The 23,486-nt window shown below is 35.8% G+C and overlaps 1 long non-coding RNA gene across 1 annotated transcript in view; it reads right to left on the bottom strand.

Annotated features, from left to right (window-relative positions):
• Nucleotides 1-1,004: 1,004 nt before the first annotated feature.
• LOC149784926 (uncharacterized) overlaps nt 1,005-23,486 on the bottom strand; it is a 37,056-nt gene continuing 14,574 nt past the window's right edge. Inside the window, exon 2 of the long non-coding RNA XR_016425333.1 lies at nt 1,005-4,082. This is a non-coding gene — a long non-coding RNA (uncharacterized LOC149784926). The remainder of the gene's footprint in view (nt 4,083-23,486) is intronic.

A 23,486-nucleotide genomic window follows, 5' to 3' on the forward strand; every position in this document is an offset into this window, starting at 1 on the left:
ATTTTTCTGGCATTATTGACTTCAGAAATCATATTAGAAATTTTACTGTGTTTAGTAATAGTGCTCATATTTGATAGCAGATTAGCATATTTTCTATAAATTTTAATGTCCTCCATGTCAACGGCATTGTCTTAAATTTAGCTGAATTCTGTAAATTGGTTTTTGAAAAGAAGTCAAAGGTTTTTTTTATTTTTAGCTCTCATGGCCTTACATCATCTGACTGACAACAATTGCTATTTACCACATTATACGCCATTATTTTACTTTATTTTTTATCAACGTTGAAATACAGGCTTACAGCATCAAGATATCAGAAAAGTTCAGTGACAAGTGTGATCCACATATAATATTTAGTTAATCTTGCATCTGGTTGGACCGCTCCGGTGGCCTAGTGGTTAGAGCGTCCGCATCGGATGCAAGAGTTCGTGGGTTCGATCCCCAGCCGAGTCATACCAAAGACTTACAAAAATGGTTCTAACAGCTGTCTCGCTTGGCACTCAACATTAAGAGGTTAGTGTTAGGACTGGTCAGCCTGGTGTCAGGATAATGTGACTGGGTGGGATATCAAGCTACATGTCTGCGGCATGATGCCCCAGTGCTAGACATCACTATAACTGCCACAGTGCAGACATCGTGGCGATATGACTGAAAAATTGTTAAAGCTACATTAAAAATCCAAATCACACACATGCATCTGGTTGGCTAAATAGGTTATAACTCTGGGGGCTAATTAGAATTTGGAATATCACAAATAACCAAATTATTTAACTATTAAGGAGAGGTCATATGAAGGTAATAATGGTGTCATAATAGTTTGAAGGCTTGCACAGAAAAGGTCAAGAGAAGGTCATATGAAGGTAATAATGGTGTCATAATAGTCTGAAGGCTTACACAGAAAAGGTCAAGAGAAGGTCATATGAAGGTGAGGGTTATATCTGTATATGTAGTGGAAAGATTGTATTGTCATGAGTGGCAAAGTTATGAGTGACAAATAAAAATGTCTCTATGAATGAAATATTTCTTTATATCTACGAAGCAAAGATTTTAGTTTTATTATATAGTTTTAAAAGCAAGGCCTGGGTTTTCTCCATTCTCTGCCTATGCAATTATCAGCTCCATTACTACATAGATAAAATGTAGTTCCAAAATTTCTGAATAATTTTGGGACAGCAACATTTTACACATTTATATTGTACATATCTTGCATATTGTCAAATTAATGACTGTATTCGAACAAAAATGATGTGATTTTTATTTTTGTTAACACATTTCTTGTGTGAATTGATACTGTTGGTGTGGGGTAATGAAGAAACATTAGTGAGTGGCTGTAACTGATAGACTTTAGAGTATCACAAATTTTAATGATTGTGAGTTAACTTTTTTCCACAGTTTGTTTATTTGGCAAGCATGCAGTCTATTTCAGTAGTAGATGCTGTGTCCAATTTTCAGTTGTCATTTAACGACAGTTTCCTATCAACACTAATCAACACACGACTTATCCATCATGATTACAATGTGAGTTGAAAATGCTACTTCAGAAAGTTTTTTACTATGTTTAATCATAAGGTTTTGTTTTTTCTTCTTCTTCAAAATATGTACTACTTGTCATAAAGTAGTATAGGTATAAATTACTATACGGGTGACACATAGCAAAAGGTCATGTAAGTTCAGTCACTGACAGTTTCCATGACTCGTGTAGAAAGCAAATTATGAAAAATGTAATACCTGAAGTCTACTTTTTACCATTTGAAATTAGTTTTTAGGCATGTCATTGTGGCATCTCATAGATTGCATAAATTTACACTAATGGGTCTTTATTGTGGCATCTCATAAATTGCATAAATTTACACTAAAGGGTCTTCAGTGTGGCATCTTGTAGATTGCATAAATTTACACTAAAGGGTCTTCACTGTGGCATCTCGTAGATTGCATAAATTTACACTAAAGAGTCTTCATTGTGGTATCTTATAAATTGCATAAATTTACACTAAAGGGTCTTCACTGTGGCATCTCATAGACTGCATAAATTTACACTAATGGGTCTTCAGTGTGGCATCTCATAGATTGCATACATTTACACTAAAGGGTCTTCACTGTGGCATCTCATAGATTGCATAAATTTACACTAAAGGGTCTACACTGTGGCATCTCATAGATTGCATAAATTTACACTAATGGGTCTTCAGTGTGGCATCTCATAGACTGCATAAATTTACACTAAAGGGTCTTCACTGTGGCATCTCATAGATTGCATAAATTTACACTAAAGGGTCTTCAGCATGGCATCTCATAGATTGCATAAATTTACACTAAAGGGTCTTCAGTGTGGCATCTCATAGATTACATAAATTTACATGCATAAATTTACACTAAAGGGTCTTCACTGTGGCATCTCACAGATTGTATAAATTTACACTAAAGAGTCTTCAGTGTGGTATCTCATAGATTGCATACATTTACACTAAAGAGTCTTCAATGTGGCATCTCATAGATTGCATAAATTTACACTAATGGGTCTTCAGTGTGGCATCTCATAGATTGCATACATTTACACTAAAGGGTCTTCAGTGTGGCATCTCATAGATTGCATAAATTTACACTAAAGAGTCTTCACTGTGGCATCTCATAGATTGCATAAATTTACACTAACGGGTCTTCAGTGTGGCATCTCATAGATTGCATAAATTTACACTAAAGGGTCTTCAGTGTGGCATCTCATAGATTGCATAAATTTACACTAATGGGTCTTCACTGTGGTATCTCATAGATTGCATAAATTTACACTAAATGTCTTCAGCTGACTCATTTTAAGATCTGTATATCTTTTTATTGTGGATGATGAATGAGGAAGCAGAAGAAGAAATATGAAAATACAGGTTTAAATAATGTTCATAACAGATATGTATTTCCTAAATGGGGAAACAATGTAGTTCCAAAAGTGATCCTTCCTCTGTGATGATAAAAGTGGTATTGCCACTGTGGTGATATAATTTTTTTTATATATTTCAGTATCTCACTATGAAATATATAATAAATAAGCTTATATCATCAAAATGTCCAATGAGTATTCTTATGAGAATGATTTATGCATATAATTGGGGTAATCTTGTATTTGAGTCAAGTTGGTTTTATTGCTAGAGAGATGTTATTTCTGAACTAATTTTGATAAAACTAGTCTAATTTTGCCAGGATGTTGGAAGAGTTCTACTATGAGCAAGACCTGTGCATATCAACAAGTTGCATCTGATTGGTTGAATTTTTTCTACTATATTTCTGAATGGATTTTAATCCAGAAATATTTTGAAATTAGCCTAATATCATCAAGATCTTGGATGAGTACAGTACTAGTGAACAGGATCCAAACATATCAGTGATTAAACTTGTTTAATAGTCTTTCGTCTGATTATGAGCAAGATTACTAAGGTTGTATTTGATTGGCTGAGCTTGTTGTTAGTCTGGAGACCTTATTATCTATCAGATTTTACTCCAACTTGATAAATAAGCGTATGTAATTATGGTCTGAGATATGTTCAATAATATGTGAGATTTACACAAATTAGTGAGATTATCTGATTGAATGAGATTGTTACCTCTCTAGAAAGTATATTTCTAAAACAACTTTTATTGATAGTTTCAAGATCCTGATGAGTTTATTCTTGATGCTGCAAGAAAAGAATGACAAATTAGGTTTTGTGCTTTCTTTACTTTTCACAGACCAGGAAAGCTTATGGGAAGGTCAATCTGTTATCCATCCATCCATTTGTACAATTTTGTTCATGTTACTCCTACCAAACTGCTTGGAGGATTGCCATGAAACTTAACACATCTTTTCATCATATCTTTTAGCTGGCTCTAAGTAAAAATGGTACTGCTCAGACATCCATTGTGGCTACTACAGCTGCAGTAAACATGAAAATCTTGTTATTGCTTCTCCTCCTGAATGAATGGTGATGCTAACATGGGTTTTTTACTAAATGACTTTGTATGATGTCTGGTTGGTCCTGAATAAAAAGGGTGCTGATCTGACATCCAGTATGGCCACTACAGCATCAATTTTGAAAATCTTTTTATCCCTACTCCTCCTGAAATGAAAGTAACATTGTCATGGAGTTTTCACCAAAAGACATTTTATGATGTATAGTTGGTTCTAAATTAAAGTTTTGCTGCTTGCTCATCCAATATGGCTGCCACAGTAGCACTCTTGAAAATCAAGTTACCACTGCTTTTTACTGAAAGACTTCTTATGATGTCTAGTTTGTCATAAATGAAAATGGTACCAATCTGGATTCCAAAATGACTTGTCATATTGACATTGTGCTTTCATCAGAAGACTTCGTATGATGTCTTGTTGGCAGGGCTGTAGAGAGTGATCATGTGCCCTGGGGTAATTAAGAAGCACCTGGGCCTCTCCTGGTTCTTGTTCAAACAAAATTTTTCTTTTATAAAATTAAAAAAATTTGTTCCCCAGTTGCCCCCCCCCCCCCTTGTTGGTCTTTTGGTAGTAGGTCCTAAATGGAGACAGTGGCAGTCTGATATTCAATATGGCCAGCATAGCGGCCATCTTAAAACTTATGATACTGTTACTCATCCATGTCAAATAAGCATGGGGTTTTCAAAAGAAAGCTTCTTATGATATCTAGTAGGTCATTATTGAAAATGGTGCCATCTGACATCTCCACCACAGCAGCTACTTCTTAAATCTTGTTATCACTGAACAGTGTCAGATATGGGTTCAACACTCAGCAGTTAAAAGAAAGAAATGGTCTTATCTTGAATTCCTTGAAATTATTTCCAGCCTGTAGAGTTTCAACATATGTATGCACACAAAAATAGGAACATTTAAAAAATAAAAGTCCATCTGGTGGGGTGTTTTCTTAATTTTCTGGTAATCCTAGCCAATTTCTAAAAAATAAAATAAGCACCAAAAAAAATCAGTTTAGAAATGTAAATATGCTAATGAAATGTTCTCATGTTTTATTGTTAGATTTTTTAAAATTTTCTCTATATAATTATTTTTTCAGTGTCATCATGATGCAGAAGAATTCCAGCTGATCCATCCAAGTAAATGAATGACAAAAACATGAGGGATTCTTATATCAGTCTTGAGTTTGTTATTCGTCTGTGTGAAGATCACTTTAATAGGAAATGTACATATGGAATTATCAGGACACAGTTTTTGTGTAATTAATGAAACATTATAACCCTTAATATTTGTGATCTTGTCATTATTTTTCTTTTCATTATATAAGAAAATCTGTAATATGCAAGCAACAAATGCTGAAATGCCATGTGTGAAAGAAAGTTCAATTCTCAAACTAAACTGGTCCATCTCTAAGAAGCACCTCATAATAATGCCATACCTTACATAACAGGTATCGGTCCCATTAAATTGGCATATGTTACTTCTGTTTTTCCAATGCTCTTTTTATTTCACTTAATTAACTTCTTGGACATTAGAACCAATTATACTGTGATTTCATATCATTATGTTCTCAATTTTGTGATTTGTTTTATGCATCTTTCACCATTATGACTGCTCCTAGTGGTTAGAGCATCCACCTCGGATGTGGGAGGTCGTGGGTTCAGTCCCTAGCTGAGTCATACCAAAGACTTATAAAAATATTACTAACAGTTGCCTTGCTTGGTATTCAGCATTAAGAGGTTAGTGTTAGGGCTGGTCGACTTGGTGTCAGTTTAATGTGACTGGGTGGAACATCATGCTACATGTCTGCAGCATGATGCCCCAGTTACTATAAACTACCAGCGATATGACTGAAAGATTGTTAAAGCCACGTTAAAAATCCAAATCACATACACACACATTTCACCATTATGCTTTAACCATACCCAATTATAAAGCAGCCTCAGTTTGAACAAGTCAAACGTGTTGGGTTTTGATGAACAACATGATGGGGAAATGTTTAGTTTTTATGGTCTCTGCTTGCTCATCCCTCTCTGAATCCCACTGCATTTCAACATGAATCACACTAAGCAACTATTCCAACTATCAAATAAGGCTTTGCATTTTGCTCATGAAGTCAAATCTGACTCCAGAAAAATGTTGCCATTAATCATGAGCTGTGTTAATCTTTAATAAAGATGGCTTGAACATTCTTATTCAAGGCAGTGTGTCATACCTTTCTTTCTTCAACAGGCATCTCTTTCATTTACCTAAATCAAATTGGGTTATTTCACATACTGTACTTTACCTATGTAAATTAGCCTAATGGAATCATCCAAAGCAGTGCTAAAAGGATTTAACATGACATCACGTTAATTACTGTCAGGCTGTTAAGTAGTCTGTGAAACAGTGCTTGTTGATCTCTGACCACTTTTTAATTGCCTCTGTGAAAATTATGTTAAACTGCCCTGAGGATAGTTTTATGTGAGCACTAAACAGAATTTTTTAATGTTGATTCTGGTTACAGGTATATCATTGGAAGTCAAGCAAGGTCTCTCTCAGTCTCTCGATCAATTTTCTTTTCTTTTTGCTAAGATTACTGAAAATCATGCATTCCAAAACAGAGCTATGTTGGGGGTTTGGGAACAAAAATCATTTTATCACATATTTTATTGCAGACACATTATCCCCGCAACTTCTACAATGATAACTTGATATCCAGATTAATCAGTCTTTGTTGTTTGGATAGAAAAGTACTTGGAAAAATGAAGTCCAGATTTGAAAGAGTTCACTGTATGTACCATATTTACCAGTAAGTTTACGTCACTAAGCCAAGGGTGGTGGTAGAGTCAACAGTTTTTTTATAAATCCATTTATTTTAGAACTCATAAGATAAAGAACAAACTTAGGTAAAAATTATTTCACCTTTTCTACCAGTGTGAAAATCTGTCCACTTGATCTGTGCTGATTTTGTCATTGTCATCTTATGAGTTGCAGAATACAAGTTGAGAAACCTTATGACTTGTAGAATACAAGTTGAGAAATCTTATGACTTGTAGAATACAAGTTGAGAAATCTTATGGCTTGTAGAATACAAGCTGAGAAATCTTATGACTTGTAGAATACAAGTTGAGAAATCTTATGACTTGTAGAATACAAGTTGAGAAATCTTATGACTTAATGTAGAATACAAGTTGAGAAATCTTATGACTTGTAGAATACCAGTTAAGAAACCTTATGACTTGTAGAATACGAGTTGAGAAACTTATGACTTGTAGAATACAAGTTGAGAAACCTTATGAATTGTAGAATGAGTTGAGAAATCTTAAGACTTGTAGAATACAAGTTGAGAAACCTTATGACTTGTAGAATACAAGTTGAGAAACCTTATGACTTGTAGAATACGAGTTAGAAACCTTATGAATTGTAGAATATGAGTTGAGAAATCTTATGATTTGTAGAATACCAGTTAAGAAACCTTATGACTTGTAGAATACGAGTTGAGAAACCTTATGACTTGTTGAATTTGTGTCGAGAAATCTATGACTTGTAGAATATGGGTTGAGAAACCTTATGAATTGTAGAATGAGTTGAGAAATCTTAAGACTTGTAGAATCAGAGTTGAGAAATCTTATGACCTGTAGAATACAAGTTGAGAAACCTTATGATTTGTAGAATGTGAGTTAGAAACCTTATGACTTGTAGAATACGAGTTGAGAAATCTTATGACTTGTAGACTACAAGTTGAGAAACCTTATGATTTGTAGAATGCCAGTTAAGAAACCTTATGGCTTGTAGAATATGAGTTGAGAAACCTTATGACTTGTAGAATATGAGTTAGAAGCCTTATGACTTGTAGAATATGAGTTGAGAAACCTTATGACTTGTAGAATATGAGCTGAGAAACCTTATGACTTGTAGAATATGAGTTGAGAAACCTTATGACTTGTACAATATGAGCTGAGAAACCTTATGATTTGTACAATATGAGCTGAGAAACCTTATGACTTGTACAATATGAGATGAGAAACCTTATGATTTGTACAATATGAGCTGAGAAACCTTATGACTTGTAGAATATGAGTTGAGAAACCTTATGACTTGTACAATATGAGCTGAGAAACCTTATGACTTGTAGAATATGAGTTAGAAACCTTATGACTTGTACAATATGAGCTGAGAAACCTTATGACTTGTAGAATATGAGTTAGAAACCTTATGACTTTTTGAATTTGAGCTGAGAAACCTTATGACTTGTAGAATATGGGTTAAAAAACAAAGATCCAAAAATATAAAACATCCCTATTGTTGTTTTGTGGTCTATACCCCTGTAGTGTTTTATCTGCAACCCACACAAGACTAATTAAAGATGTGAAGAAATTTAATATTGCTGTAGAACCATTAAACAGGTACAAAATCATACATTTGATACTCTGCAATCACAATCAGTTGTTGGGAGATTTTGTTTCCTTTTTTTGAAAATACATGCTGGCTTAACATAAGAAAAATATGTGTGATTTGCTTCAAAGGTATTTCCCACTTTTTTGTATGTCAGACAACTGAGTCTGAATCAGCGAGTCTACATAAAGCTTCCTGGCTACTGATAAAAAACTTCATCTAGTTTATATTCAATGTACACCTCACTATCAGAGAAAATGTATTATTGTAGCTTTGCTCCATTTTTATCCATTCTCATATAAGAAATGATGTAAATCTATACTTTCTCTCGTGTACATAAATTAAACATTACTTTTCTTAATATCTTTCTTTGTACTTCTTGTAAACTTATTTAGATAGATTAATAACATGCTGGAGATGCATACATGAGATTTTTTGGACAAAACAGACTTAGTAATGAACAAATACAATTCCTGTTGAGGGAAAATATGCCCTGTATATAGGATTTGATACCAATATTGAACAGTGTGTCTGTATTTTGATATCAGTATTGGACAACTGGTCTGTCATTACTTTGATATCAATATTGGAAAGTCTATCAGTGTTTTGACATCAGTATTGGACAATCTGTTGGCATTTTCATATCAATTTCTGGACAGCCTGTGTCAGTATTTTGACATCAATATTGGAAAGTCTGTCAGTGTTTTGACATCAGTAATGGAAAATCTGTCAGTATTTTTATATCAATTACTGGACAGCCCATGTCAGTATTTTGATATTAGTATTGGATAGTCTGTCATTATTTTGATTTCAATATTAGACAATCTGTCAGCATTTTGATATCAGTATTGGACAGTCTGTCATTATTTTGTCATCAATATTGAACATTATATCTATCATTATTTTGTTATCAATATTGGACAGTCTATGCCTGTGTTGTTATTTGGATATCAATATTGGGTGGTCCATGTCACTATTTTGAAAAGTATGGTTAGCATAGTGTAAATGTACATACAATATGAGAAATTTATCTGACTCTGTGTTAAGATAAGTTCTATCCATGTTTTGTCCTGTGGTTTCCTAAGCTGCCTTATTGATTCCAAGATGAACAAAATGTATTTTATAATAATGATAATAATATTAATAGTAATCCCATAGCAAATTTATAAAAAAAACTTTCTTGAAGTATTTCTTTTAGCATTCTCTCCCATACTTACATTGGAGTATTCCTAGCAACTGTTCGGCTGTCACAACAACCAGGTACAAAATGAAAAAAGAGGTATTGCAATTTTGCTTAAACATTTTGGTAGTAATAATAATAATAATAATAATGACCTTATTTAAAGAGGGTAACACAATTAGCTAAGAACTAATCTACCTTGAGGCCCTCAGACAAAGGAATTTATTTATTTTAGCTTTTTTAAATAACTCCTAGTTTGGTTTGGTTAAATAACTCCTTATTTTGTAAAGAAATTTCGAGTTCATGCTTTGTGTTTTGGATGTCTGACAACATTGTGTCATCTACATTGAGAGCTGTAGATGATACTCAGTCTCTTAGTAAAAGTGGAAGGTCATTAATAAATAAAACAATTAGTAACGGACCTAGAATTGAGCCTTGTGGTACTCCATATCTAATTGTTCCAGGTTCAGACAGAACATTATTTATGTAAACGTGATGTGTTCTCTCACTTAAGTATGAAGTAAACCATCTAATTGTTCTTTCATCACATTGGTAGATTTTCAGTTTCTTCAAAAGGATTTCATGATCCACCATGTCAAAAGCTTTCCTGAAATCTACAAATACAGATCCTATTATTCTACCTTGGTCAAGTGCTTTGTGAAGTGGCAAATTTTATGTCGATCTAACAAGAATACATTAGTTGAGACCAGAGAACCATTAATTAGATTCATGGAGACAAGTGCGTATCATATTGCCATACTATCGTGTACGGTAATGTCCTTTAGAGGGAGAATTCTGTTCTTAATTAAACATTTGTTGATACAGCAGCCAGACGGACTATTAGGGACAAGGAAAACTTCATTTTCATGGTAAAGCGGTCACACTTGAGGAATCGCAGAAACTCTGTTACTCAAACTACCAGCTCAAGCTGACCCTGACTTTGGCGCCTCTGGAAAAAGGTGGCAGAGATATTTGATTCTGATTGGTTACGTTAAATAAGGGGCGTGTTTCCCACACAAAATTCTCTAGCTTTTTAAAATCGCCACATCGAAATTCTAATCAGTCTAAGCTTTTCTACATTGGAAAACCAGAGTAGGCTCCGGGGGATTTGCAAGAAATTCCCCGTAAAAGAACTGTTGTCCAGAAGGGGACTATTGTTGAAAGGAACCGACGAACTAATTTGTCGATTAGAGGGAGGAATGTTGAAAGCAAAGGTAGTGTGACAATTCCATGTAATTTGTTGATGCCATATATAATGCTTTGCTGAAGTTATTTACTTGTAGTTGCATGAATCTTTTTTTTCTACATTTGTGTAATAATTTGCTTTATTAAGTATAACTGTGTCGAGTTTATACATAGGAAGTCATACATTAATCTTCTTTAGATAAGTTTGACGAATTGTTTGAATTTGTCGTCTTGTTTGCATAAGAGTTATGTTCTAAGAATTTAATGCATTACATTAGTTAATATGATTACAAGAATCCGTGTGACTTCGCCAAATTTAGAAGATTTCACGTATGATTAAGAATAAGTGTGTATTGACTGAAATGATCTAGTAATTGATTGATGTGATGTATCATATTTATTCGCTGTGTAAATTGAGGCTGGCTCAGAACCCCGGGCCTCGCGTATGTGGTAATGTGTAAGGTCAAGGCGTAACGAATTAGCCATTTGACTAACTATGGTCATTATAGGACCTGTGGAGTTGATTGATAGCCTTAGCATCTGTTTAGCACTGATAGTGAAATCTGATAACGAGGGAGATAATAAAGAATTAACTGTTTCAAAAATAACGGGAAATTTAGGTTGTCTCTATTTATATCTATTTAAAAGGGAGAAAATAGCTCCCGAGACGTATTATCCTGAGATGTATTATTCTGTGACGTATGATGCGATGTTATTATGAGACGTATACTGAGAAGTATAGAGAGGAGTGCAGTGAGACGTATGATCCTGTGACGTATGATGCGATGTTATTCTGAGACGTATACTGAGAAGTATAGAGAGGAGTGCAGTGAGACGTATGATCCTGTGACGTATTAATTTCTGAAACGTATTATGAGAGTATCCTGAGACGGGTGGTGGAAAGTATCATCCTGAGATCCAAGGGTCTGAACAGCTACAGAGGAAGCAAGACAAACTGGGGACGAGCAGGTTATGAAATCGTACAAGACGTTGACTTCGATTGTTCACTCGATCCTATGATGAACTAAATCTATCAGTAAACAGATCGGCTGTTTTATTTAAATCTATTTGCATTTTCTGTGTATTTCGGTGAAAGTTTAAATTTCTAAAAGCAGAGTATATTCCTGATGTAATGAATTTTCAGAGTGCTTTTATGAAATTGATTAAATTGTTTGTTTACATGTACGGGGGCTCGTGTTGGTTTGTTCTATATACCTGCTCAGATCTCTATCTATTTAACCTGTAAGTTTCACCACTTATATTTATATTTACTCTAACCGGGCAATAACATCGAGGGCGGTCAACCCCTAGATAACGAAAACCAAATTTGGAGGGACAGTTCTCCCCCCGTTTACATGCTTGAAGCCATTTATCAGTTAGGGTGATCAAGGCAGTCTCACAGGAATGTTTCTGTCTAAAGCCTGATTGCTTAGGGTGTAACAGCAAGTGTTTGGTTAAATATGACATGAATGAGTCATGGACATGTTTTTCAATCAAGTTTGACAAGTTTGGTAGTATTGAGACTGCGCGGTAGTTATCAGCATCATCCTTAAAACCAGATTTGTGAATAGGAGTTACTTTTGCAGTTTTCCATATTTTTGGGACAGATGAGGTTGCAATACTTAAATTGATTATGAAAGTTATGCTATCTACAATAGCAGAGACAGAAGATTTAATTAGTCGTGGGCCAATCTGATCAAATCATGTAGCTTTCTTGGTATCAAGTTCACTGAGACATTTTTTAACAAAATTTTTTATACTGGTGTCATAGAGAAACATACCTCCATAGAGATTTTGCTGCTGCAGAACTTTTTCAGTTCATTAAAATTGTTTTCTATCACTGGTTCTTTTAACTTTGTGGTAATTTTGGTGAAAAAATCATTGAAAACATTTGCAATGTCAGTGTCATCAGTGACTATAAAGTGTCATTTACCAGAAGTGAGTAAATTTTATTTGACTGATCTTTGTGTGTTCCTCCAGTGAGTTCATTGAAGACTTTCCAAATGGAGTTTGTGTTGCTTTTTTTTTTGTTTTCAAGCAATGATTGATAATAAGGTTTTTTAAATAGCTTTTTTAATAATACTTGTTATTTTATTTCTCCATAGTTTATATTGTGCATGGTTTCTCATAGCCTTGAACTGGTCTCGTGTTTTCATAGCATATAGGCTTTCAATAGTAAGCCAATTAGGTTGAAGTTCAGTCTTTACTCAATGTACTTTCAGTGGTGCATGCTTAGAGACTACATCTATGAATAAGTCGGTCCACACCCTCAGAGCTTCATCTATGTCATCCAAAATTTTGGATCATATTCCATGGAACTTTATATAGGTCATTGAGAAATTGTTCTTCATTAAACATTTTCAACGATCTGTAAGCGATCGTTTTGTGTTATTTTTCTTGCATTTAACCTTTCTTGTCAAAAAAGTTGGTGTGAAGTGTCGAATTTTGATAAAAGAAAATTTTAAAGTTGAATGCATTGAGCAATTAAAGTCTTATCGCAGTTAAGCCAAAAAAGTATTTGTGAAGGGTCACTCTGACCTTGCTTCGTTCATCTCCCCCATGTCAGTGTAAACGTCACAGGAACAGCATTCTGACCCGGTGAAATTGACCGGGGTATCTTAACACGGTCCTTAGAAAGTAAACATTTGAGCTACCAACCCTGACCGCTTGGTAGGAACCTATGTCCACTTATCATATTTACAAAGGGAAATTGTCACGCACTGTCGTACACAGATTCTGAGCTGTCTAAACCTGATGAAAGGAATTATTTGTTTGGGAACGATTAGGGACCACCGCCTACGATTGAGTAGAATAAATTAGGGCGTACACTTTAGAGCAATCTGGCTTTAAAGTCACGACCCTAGTCTAAATTCTTTAGACTGAACATTTCCTAGAAGAGGGCACTTAATCTCTACTCCGGGGAAAGCATAAAGTGGTTAGTGCTTTCCTCATGAAACAAGGAAGGGACCACGTGGTCATCGTGTAAAAAGAAAGGCATGTTTAGTGCTAGGACGCACAAGTCCTGAAAGAAACAGCGACATGGAACAGCTTTCTGAGAGGAAGACGAGGCAGTCCGAAGACAGGAGTACGGGGAAAAGAAAGAAGGGCGAGGTCAGAATAAAAGGACCAGGAAGTCCATGAAGGGGCAGAACCTAGAGTTTAGGAAGGATGAAGTAGGAGACGTTTATATATGGTCAAAGTGAATGAAGGTGATGCAATCAATAATGGACATTGCGCTCTTTCACCGCTTATTATGATGATGTAATTAATCCAAGTTGGACACACCAGTTAAATTCTACTTAGATAATCTAACTTCAATTGGAATTGCCGTTATTAATTTGTTCTAATTAAATCTGTTATTTTCTTGTCAAAAGGGGGCTCGTATTGTTTATTTCTTCCCAGTATTCTCGCTCAGTTCTCTGCTGAAATTCCATTCATCTTTCACTCCCGCCGGGCTATAATATCGAGGGAGGTCGTCCTCTGGATAACGCCAGCCAAACCCAATTGTAACAGTTGGATAGTGGTCACTAAGACCAACATTCGGCACATTAACACAAGCCACATTGTTTGGTAGGTTGGTATAAATGTGATCAATAAGAGTGCTTCATTTTTCTGTTACCCTTGTAGGCTCATTTACCATCTGGACTAGACCTAATGATTCAATAAATTCCATCCGGTTGTTCCTTATTTGAGTATTGAGAAGGTCCTTATTTATATCACTGAGTATATGTTTCTTTCTCCTGTGTAAGAACATTTTCCATTTGTTTCAAAAAGTTATCATTCCAAATTGCTTTGGAGGAAGGTGGCCTATAATTGAACCAACATGGAATGATTTTGCATTATTTTGAAAAATTTCCGCCCAGATGCTCTCAATTTCATGTGACTCCAAGTCAAGTCGTCTTTCTGCATTTACATCTTCCCCAATGTATACAACAAGACCCCCCTCTGCTGTCTATCTGTCCCTGCGTAATAGATCATCATTATGGTTAGCATTTAATTTGGTTTCAGTGAGTCCTAAAACGTGTATATTATTTTCCTTGGAAGACAACATTAACTTAATCTGGTCTATTTTCCCCACTATACCTTGTACATTTAAGTGACCTATGTTAAAACCTTTTGTATTTAGTTTCATATCGATTATATGTATGTCATCGGGCAATGGGGTACTCACTGAGATTGTCTCCATACTACTTTTATCATTCTGACATCATATTTCTATGCTTAAATGTTCATATATATTAGCGTCTTTAAAGTCACATAAAGACCCTGAAAATCCGTTAACTTTTGCATTTACAATAGTGTCCACTGAATAGTTAGAGTCAAGAGTCTCACTAGGTACATTTAGATTTGTTGTAAATAAAGCACCAGCATTCTCCTCTTTGGCAGCTTCCTAATATGTACAATACATAGATTGACAAAGTCTTTGTTTGTGTCCATATTTATGGCATCTGAAGCACTCAATCTCTTTGCCATGATGGCATACCTGTGTCATGTGCCCAGTTTCTCCACAGTAGAGACAGCACTCTTCATTATAATGCCTGAAAATGGGGGCATACATGTTAATATTTCTCAGTAGTTGAGAGGTTCCTTTTCTGCTTAAATGAATTTGTCTCTGTGGTAGAGACTTGGCTTGACACCCTGGTTCTGAAGAAAGAAAGATGTGTATTGTGGAATGTACTGTAGGTTGATGTCTTCAGAACCAATTTTAGCATTTATTCTTTTTTCAATATGTAAGATACTATTTCCCTTTTCTGAAAATGGATTCTATACGTGTTAAACAGTTCGAGTTTATTTAAAATCTGTGAATAAGAAATGTTACATATGCAAAATCTTTTGGCACACAATCTCAGTGCTGCTATCTCATTCATTTTTCAATAAATCACCTGACACTTTGTACATGTTATAACAACCAGCTGCCTCTTGGCATATCAACAGATCACTATGCACTCAAAATTGTTTTACTGCTATCTTTGTCAAGCAGATGAAGGCAGTATGAGACAGAACCTTAAGACATCAATCCATGTTGCAGACTTTAACGGAATGCTGTGAAAATAGTACATAGTGTGGTCATCATCAAAAGATGCGCATGTTCTCCCATGATGTTTTACTCACCTGGCTGTAAGGCCATATGAACTTAGGACTCTATAGCCATCGTGCATTATGTGTCGTCCATGATCTATTCATCCCCAATTGCTTGTTGCCACTCTGGATTCTCAAGATGTGTGTGGAGGTCAGATTGGCACCACTTTCATTTGGAACCAATTGCACATCATAAGAAATGTTCTTTTCAGGATTAGTAGCTTAACCAAGATTCTCAAAATGGCTTCCATGGTGACCATATTGGTTGTCAGATCTTCAATGCTTTCACTTAAGAGCAAGTAAACACAATAAGAACATTTTTGGTGAAAACCTGATGTTGATCTATCTTTCCAATCAGGATTAGCAATAACAAGATTTGTAAGATGGATGATATGGCAGTTTTCTGAGTAGCACCATTTTTATCCAACACCAGCAAGACATACAAATTTTATGATTAAAACCCCAATCAGATAACAATAAGGGATTTTTACACACAAAAAAAAAACAACTGCTGACAGGAAGACTTACTGACGAAATAATTGAGAAGGTTAAGTGAGGAAATGAACTGAGAGTAAAAAGTGAATTAAAAACAGAAAAGGGTATAAAATATATTATGATATGTAATGCAGGCGATCAGATTAAACCATACATGAAAAACTAGTAACAGTTCCTGGATGTTTTTGTAACTTTTTTCGATTTCGTATTGATATAGATAAGGCATGTAAAATGTTTAAGAGCAATTTTTTTTTTACAACTAAATATGGTCTGTTGGATTTATCTTTTAGTTGGTACCCAATATATACAGTGTGAGTTTTGTTGGTGTATATTTTATACGTCAGCATGTTATCATATCACTTTATATAAATATGATTGGTATAATAATAAAAAAAAGTTTCAAATTCTAGCACAGTAGTCACATTACTGATTGATTGCGGTTTGTGAATTTTCCTTGCCATGCCGTCAGTAACATTTTTTTTTTTTTGAGTATTACTATCAACAATTTGGATACTAGTTGTACAATTGATTGGCCTAAGGGGATTGGGGAAAATGGTTACGTCTGTCGGAATATGGCCAATTTATCCCAGGGCTCATTTACAAATTAATTACAAGTATCATCGAATGGATAGATGACTAAAGTTCCAAAGGTAAAACTAGAATATGAGTAAATTTTATCCCACCCCAAAAGACGAGCGTGGTTTAAAATGTCAACTTCTAAGTGTAAATTAATTCAATTCTCTTTTGAAAAGAATGTCGACAATGCTGGTCTCCAGCTTACAAAAACGTTATCCAATAGCAGCATCCTTCCAAATCATGTAATGCAAATATTTATTTAAGAAGACACTAAAGCTTGAATCACTATTATACATCGTAACACCTTCATAGTTTATATTTAGTAAAGGTTCTGGATCCAGCAGTCATCCCTTGACACCAATATCCAACAGCTGCAATACTACTTTAGTGGAATCAACACATTTTAGTTGGATACAGTGTAAACATTGTAATCAAAATCCATCTAAATGGCACGTCAACACTTAAACGTGATTGAACTATGTGACATCACACAAGAATTTCCATTCGAGAGCCAATGCTGAAAACTGATGTATGTGTCAAGCGTTCGATGAATTTGAACGGACAGTTTCTGTTTGAATGAATATTTTTTAAAAACTCCAAAATGTTACCAGTTATCGAATTATGCAGTTATCGAGGCAAAGAATTTACAGGCGGGCCAGAATTTAATGAATGCCAAAATTCATCTGATCTTCTTTATATCCTTACTCTTTTTACTAAAATAAAAATAAAATGTTTTCACAGAATCTCATAAGGGTAATGATTTAACAGTAAATTTATGAAACTCGTTGAATAATTTCCAGCTTTTGCTCGCTAATGTTTCGCAGTAGCTGGAAATTATTCAAATCGTTTCATAAATTCATTATTAAATCATTACTCATCTGAAATCTACATATTCAATGCTGAAACTCCACCATAAACATTAGCTATTGGTTGTTTATTTACTACGCTCCAGTCCATTCTGCTGAGTAAGGGGCTATCCATTTAGTACAGGTGTGGGCAAACTACGGCCCGCGGGCCGTATGCGGCCCGCCAAGAGCTTTCATGCGGCCCGCCAAGTGTTTTCATGCGGCCTAGGAACAAGTCATCATTCGCACTGATTCTGTTTATGTTACTCTGTTTATCAAATAAATGTGCTTCTTTTGAAGTTTAAGTTTAAGTTTTCAAATATTAACAACATATTAACAACTGAAAATTAATTAGATGTTATTTAGAAAAATCTTTTGTTTTTGCTATTTCAAATGCCCGCGACAAGGTGTAAATTTGTGATTGCGGCACTTGCACTGGAAAGTTTGCCCACCTCTGATTTAGTACGTACGCAAAAATCTGGCGACCGCTTCAGTGGCCTAGTGGTTAGAGCGTCCGCCTCAGGTGCGGGAGATCGTAGGTTCGATCTCCGCCGAGTCATACCAAACACTTACAAAAATGGTACTAACAGCTGCCTCGCTTGGCGCTCAGCATTAAGAGATTAGTGTTAGGACTGGTCGGTCTGGTGTCGGGATAATGTGCCTGGGTGGGACATCATGCTACATGTCTGCAGCATGATGCCCCAGTGCTAGACATACCTATAAACTGTCACACTGCAGATATCGTAGCGATATGACTGAAATATTGTTAAAGCTACGTTAAAAATCCAAACCACACACGCACACACAAAAATCTGGCAAAGCTTGACACCTCCCCCTCCCTGTACACATGGAATCAGGTCACAATTAATAGTTCCGGTTCAGTACCTGTAGTTCTAGTCTATTTTTAGAACATTCTTCCTGTCTCGTTTTGGTGGTGATAGAAGAGTTAGATTTATGCATTTTTTTGGTAGGGATTTAAAGATAATTGTGCAAAACTTGATGGGGTGGGGGCACAACTTGACGGGCTTGTTAATTGATGTCTATATGCTACAGTAATTTTACAGCACAGTGAAATCTGTGTTCTGTTTACATGCTGCTGTTTACAGTCCAGCCTAAAAAAAATAATGTAGGTGAACCTTTGACAAGAACATCACAGTGAAGTCATCTTTGAAGGTATTTTATATTAACATGATTTGTATTGACCGTCACACAGTGGAAAGGTCAGCACTGAGAAACAAATGTAGATGTAGAGAATATATAGTAAAATTAATTGTGTCCTATGTCCACCTGCGTATTTTTTTTAAACAACCTCACCTGCGTACATACGCTTGACGCCCCGCCCCCCCTTCCCCATTCTATAGAACGGCCTATATTTAATCCACACAGAAACCATAAAGGATTAATCATATTAACGTGTTTAATAAAACAGATAGTCCACCGACGTTGAATTACCTCCAAATTAATGGAACCTCAATGGGTACAAAAATGGCCCCTTCGTATGCTCATATTTTTTATGGGTTAAACTGGAGGGTCAACTTCTAGCATCGGTTAAACTTACACCACACCAGTGGGTACGCTTTATCGATGATGTAGAAATGAAGTGGCAACATGGAAGAGAAAGTCTGGATGATTTCACATCTAAGTCAAACAACTTCCATCCCTCAATAAAATTCGCGGCAGAAGTCTCCAACTAAACAAAAACATCTTCCTGGACATAACAACCAGACTGGTAAAAAACAAACTTTATACAGACATCTACTCGAAACCAACCGATCAACACCAGCATCTCCTCCCAAGCAGCTGTCATCCAAAACCAAGCGATTTAAACCAAGCAGACTAGAAAAAGACAACCATGCACAAATAAAATTATCTTTTGCAGGCGACACATTTTTTTTTTAATATATAAATAATTCTCTAAATTTGGTTAATTGCCTAGGACTACTATAACAATAAAATATCCAGGATATAATTTGCGCTTACATAAATTAAGATATGTCGTCATGGCTCATCAATTTCTAGGTCAATACAAATATTTTCCAGTATCAGCAATAAGCTGAAACAAACTAGTTAAAACATAATAAAGTTAAAAGGTTTAATTCCTGCGGAAACAGCCATGTAAAGTTTCGCAAACATAACCGTTTTTCTATTTTATTTGGTTGTCTTTTCTGTTTTGCATTTGCCTTTGAAAAAGACTCATTAAAGAGTCGAAAGCACTCAGGCTACTTAAATATTAGTTTTGCACTGGTCGTTGTCAGTTTATAACACTTTACAATGTTCACTTTAACAATTCCAAATAATATAGAGTATTAAGATACATCATTCGTGTAATTCAATTATGAGGCACCATTACATTTCATGCCTTAACAGTTTGAAAGTTACCATTCATAGGTCGAGAATTACTATGAAATTCTTCGCAAGAGGTCACTCTCGTGAAGGAACAGCGTTATTTTAAAACAAGGGAGTTGTTTTCGTTGCTGTGAAATTCAACAGACGAAATCTAAATACTCGCCGTATTAAATGGAATTATGCTACAAATATAAGGAAACTTACAAACGGATAACTAGCAGATTATTACTAAATGAACTAAACTAGAGACTACAAGGAATGAGTACTAAACACGCTGCTTTAGCAGCACTGGATAAACGAGAAAAAATGGCGACTATCAGAGTAAACAAGCCGGTTAGAGAACTGGAGAAATACTTCCATACAAGACAGAAAGACAAGGAGAATCCTACTTAGAATGTACATGTAAGAAAGGTGCACAGGAAATAGATACGACCAAAATATCGAGAGAAAACATACCAGGGATAACGTCAGTAATGGTTGCAATTAAAGTGCAGATTCCGGAAAGTTTGCAACGAGTTTACTCAATAAACAGGAATGGGGACGAAGGCTATATCGTACGCCCTAAAGGAACCCAGCCTATACTACCGTATGGAGATTTCAATATTGCGGGAGTAACAGCTATAATCAAAGAGCCCACACCAATCCTACGCAAAATCAAAAAACAAACTGGAGAGCTACACATTTCAGATATACCACTAGAGATGCCATTGGAAGCTACAGTTGAGAAGTTTGAGTCGAAACTGAAAATTAAAGTAATATCGTCAAGACTAGAAACCATCCCCATGACGACAATTTACAATGGAACGAGAATCTTGGAAGTAGAAAGAAGCAAACTACCAGAGGTAAAACGAGCCCTTTTTTTACACGGCTTTTTGGCAAAGACATGAGTAGTAAGGTGGGCCACCCTAGCCTCAATGGGAATTATCATTACAGAGACCCCTGGGCCACTCTAGCCTCAATGGAAAATTAACATGGAGAAAAATCGTGGGCCACTCTAGCCTCAAGGGGAATTTAACATGGGAAATAGTCTTGGGCTACTCTAGCCTCAAGGGGAATTGAACATGGAGAAAAAACCCTGGGCCACTCTAGCCTCAAGGGGAATTGAACATGGGGGAATAAAGTGTGGGTCTATCTAGAGACAAGGGGAATTGAACATATGGAAATTGAACATGGTGGGTCTGTATAGCGTCAAGGGGAATTGAACATGGTGGGATTGTCTAGGGACAATGATGATAGAGGGTCAAACACAACAGAGACAGAGACATACATGCAGTAGTACAAGCGTGAGATTTATATATAAAGCATTACCAAGACCTGAAATCTTGATGGGGTGTTCAAAAATTTGCATAATTGTAATGATGCTATAAATAGCGATAATCAAGGAAATGCTCAACGACAAAATGGATGTGACTAAAAGTAACGCTAAAATGACGAAATTGTCCCAGAATTTGAAGGAAAATAAACATATCCCCGAAAATTAAGTTACAACGGTTTAGAATAAAATGGATAAAATGAGTAACTACTTACAAAATCAACTTGTGTGACGATCGTCGATAAACACCCATGTATCTATTTATAGCTATAATCAGCTAAAATTCCTATGAAATTCCACTATCTATTTATAGCTCCAACTTGTGGGTTATTCCTTTGGAAAATCCCATTATCTTTTTATAGCCTCAGCTTGAGTGACGTTCCTGTTTATGAACTCTAGTACATATGTATAGCTACAACCTGTGGAAATCCCCAAGTCCATATTTACAGTCTCGAAATTTCCAGCGTCAGTGACGTCACTGTACTGAATACTAGGGGATAAGTGTCAACAGTGTTGCAAATGGCTGACCTGAATACGCGCTACTGTAGGTAGGTAGGTAGAATGTATTTGATAGGGATAAAGGGAGTTTTATACGGACAAACAGAGACCAATAGACACACACACACACACAACGTACGCGATCAGACATACGCACACACACACACACACATACACACACAGAGGGAAGAGGACAAAACAAACCCCAAATATACTATCAACACAGAGGGAGATAATACAAACCCCAAATCAACTATCCACACAAACGTACGCGAACGCATACAAACCCCAAATATACTATCAACACAGAAGGGAGATGATACAAACCCCAAATAAACTATCCACACAAACGTACGCGAACGCATACAAACCCCAAATATACTATCAACACAGAGTGAAGAAGAAAAAGCTTTTTGAAAGTACCTAAGCCCTCACCTGCAATGACCAACTCTGCCAAACACCTACACCCCAGCCCCCACTCCCAACACTACAAAACCCATTCAACCCGTTATTTTATGGCATCAGTGTGTGATTTAGGAAACATCAAGACACAAAATGATGGATGAATAGACTGACTATTGTTTACGGACTTGCATGCCTAAAGAGCGTGCGTGAAGGAAAACATCCTTCCATTTCAATTCTAACTAAAACGTGATCCAGAGGGATAGAGACAGGTGAAAGAGCACAATTTCATAAAGTGTGAGTAAAAACAAAACACGCCATCCTTATTATACAATGTCAAGACCAAGAGACACTTACGTTTTCTTTCTGGTCTATTCTCTTTTAGAAGGTAGTATGAAATTTCACATCAGGGCCAACGCATCGGCTCACATTGTCAATTTTTCCATTTCCATCTCTTTACTGGCACAAGTTCTTCATCATCTTCAATTTCTTCTTCTTCTGAATCCCTCTTCTCTGTTTCGTCTTGTTTCTGTTTCTTCTCTTTTCTCGTAGGGCACTCTGAATTCCAGTGTCCTTTCTCCTGACAACGATATTAGGTATCTTGACTTTTGTCTCTCTTTCTTAGACGAAGCAGGTATTCTGGAGACAAATACCCATTTACCTTTGCAGACACAGAAAACTTCATTAGCACACACTTTCGTATGACTCTCATCAAATCAACGACCAAAAGAGTAAGTTTTGTTGCCACTTTCGCCTGTGAATTATGCTTTCGTATGACTTTTAGCAAATATTTGACCAGTAGGTCGATCTGTGCTGACTCTTCCATCTTCTTGATCGTTTGAGAGTGGAATGAATACTCTGACGCTAAGACACTCTCCTTATATACAGGGACCTGCTGCGTATGAAACCTAGTCAAATGTAATTTTGCAACAAGATGAAACTATTTCATTGAGGAAGTAAAAGGCAATGATGTACCGTATCGCCTCACACAAAACCTGAAGTGTTAGCTCAGATCCGTGTCAGCGATTTCGAAGACGACATAACTGAGCTTTCATCAATGCTCTCCATTTATACCACAAAACCACGAGTCCTGATTCACGCCAAAAGAAATTTCGTTCGGTCCATAAAAAATAGTATCACATCTGAGAAACGCAAAAACGAACTTCCAGAAAACTGAGAACGACGGCTTACACCTACAACGTGAAATGTATGAGTTCAAGTAGTGCGTAAAACTTAGTCAAATTAAATTTTTATAGTCAAGACGAAACG

This window comes from Sinohyriopsis cumingii, chromosome 13 (assembly GCF_028554795.1).
Source record: "Sinohyriopsis cumingii isolate HCF-2022 chromosome 13, ASM2855479v2, whole genome shotgun sequence".
Classification (NCBI taxonomy): domain Eukaryota; kingdom Metazoa; phylum Mollusca; class Bivalvia; order Unionida; family Unionidae; genus Sinohyriopsis; species Sinohyriopsis cumingii.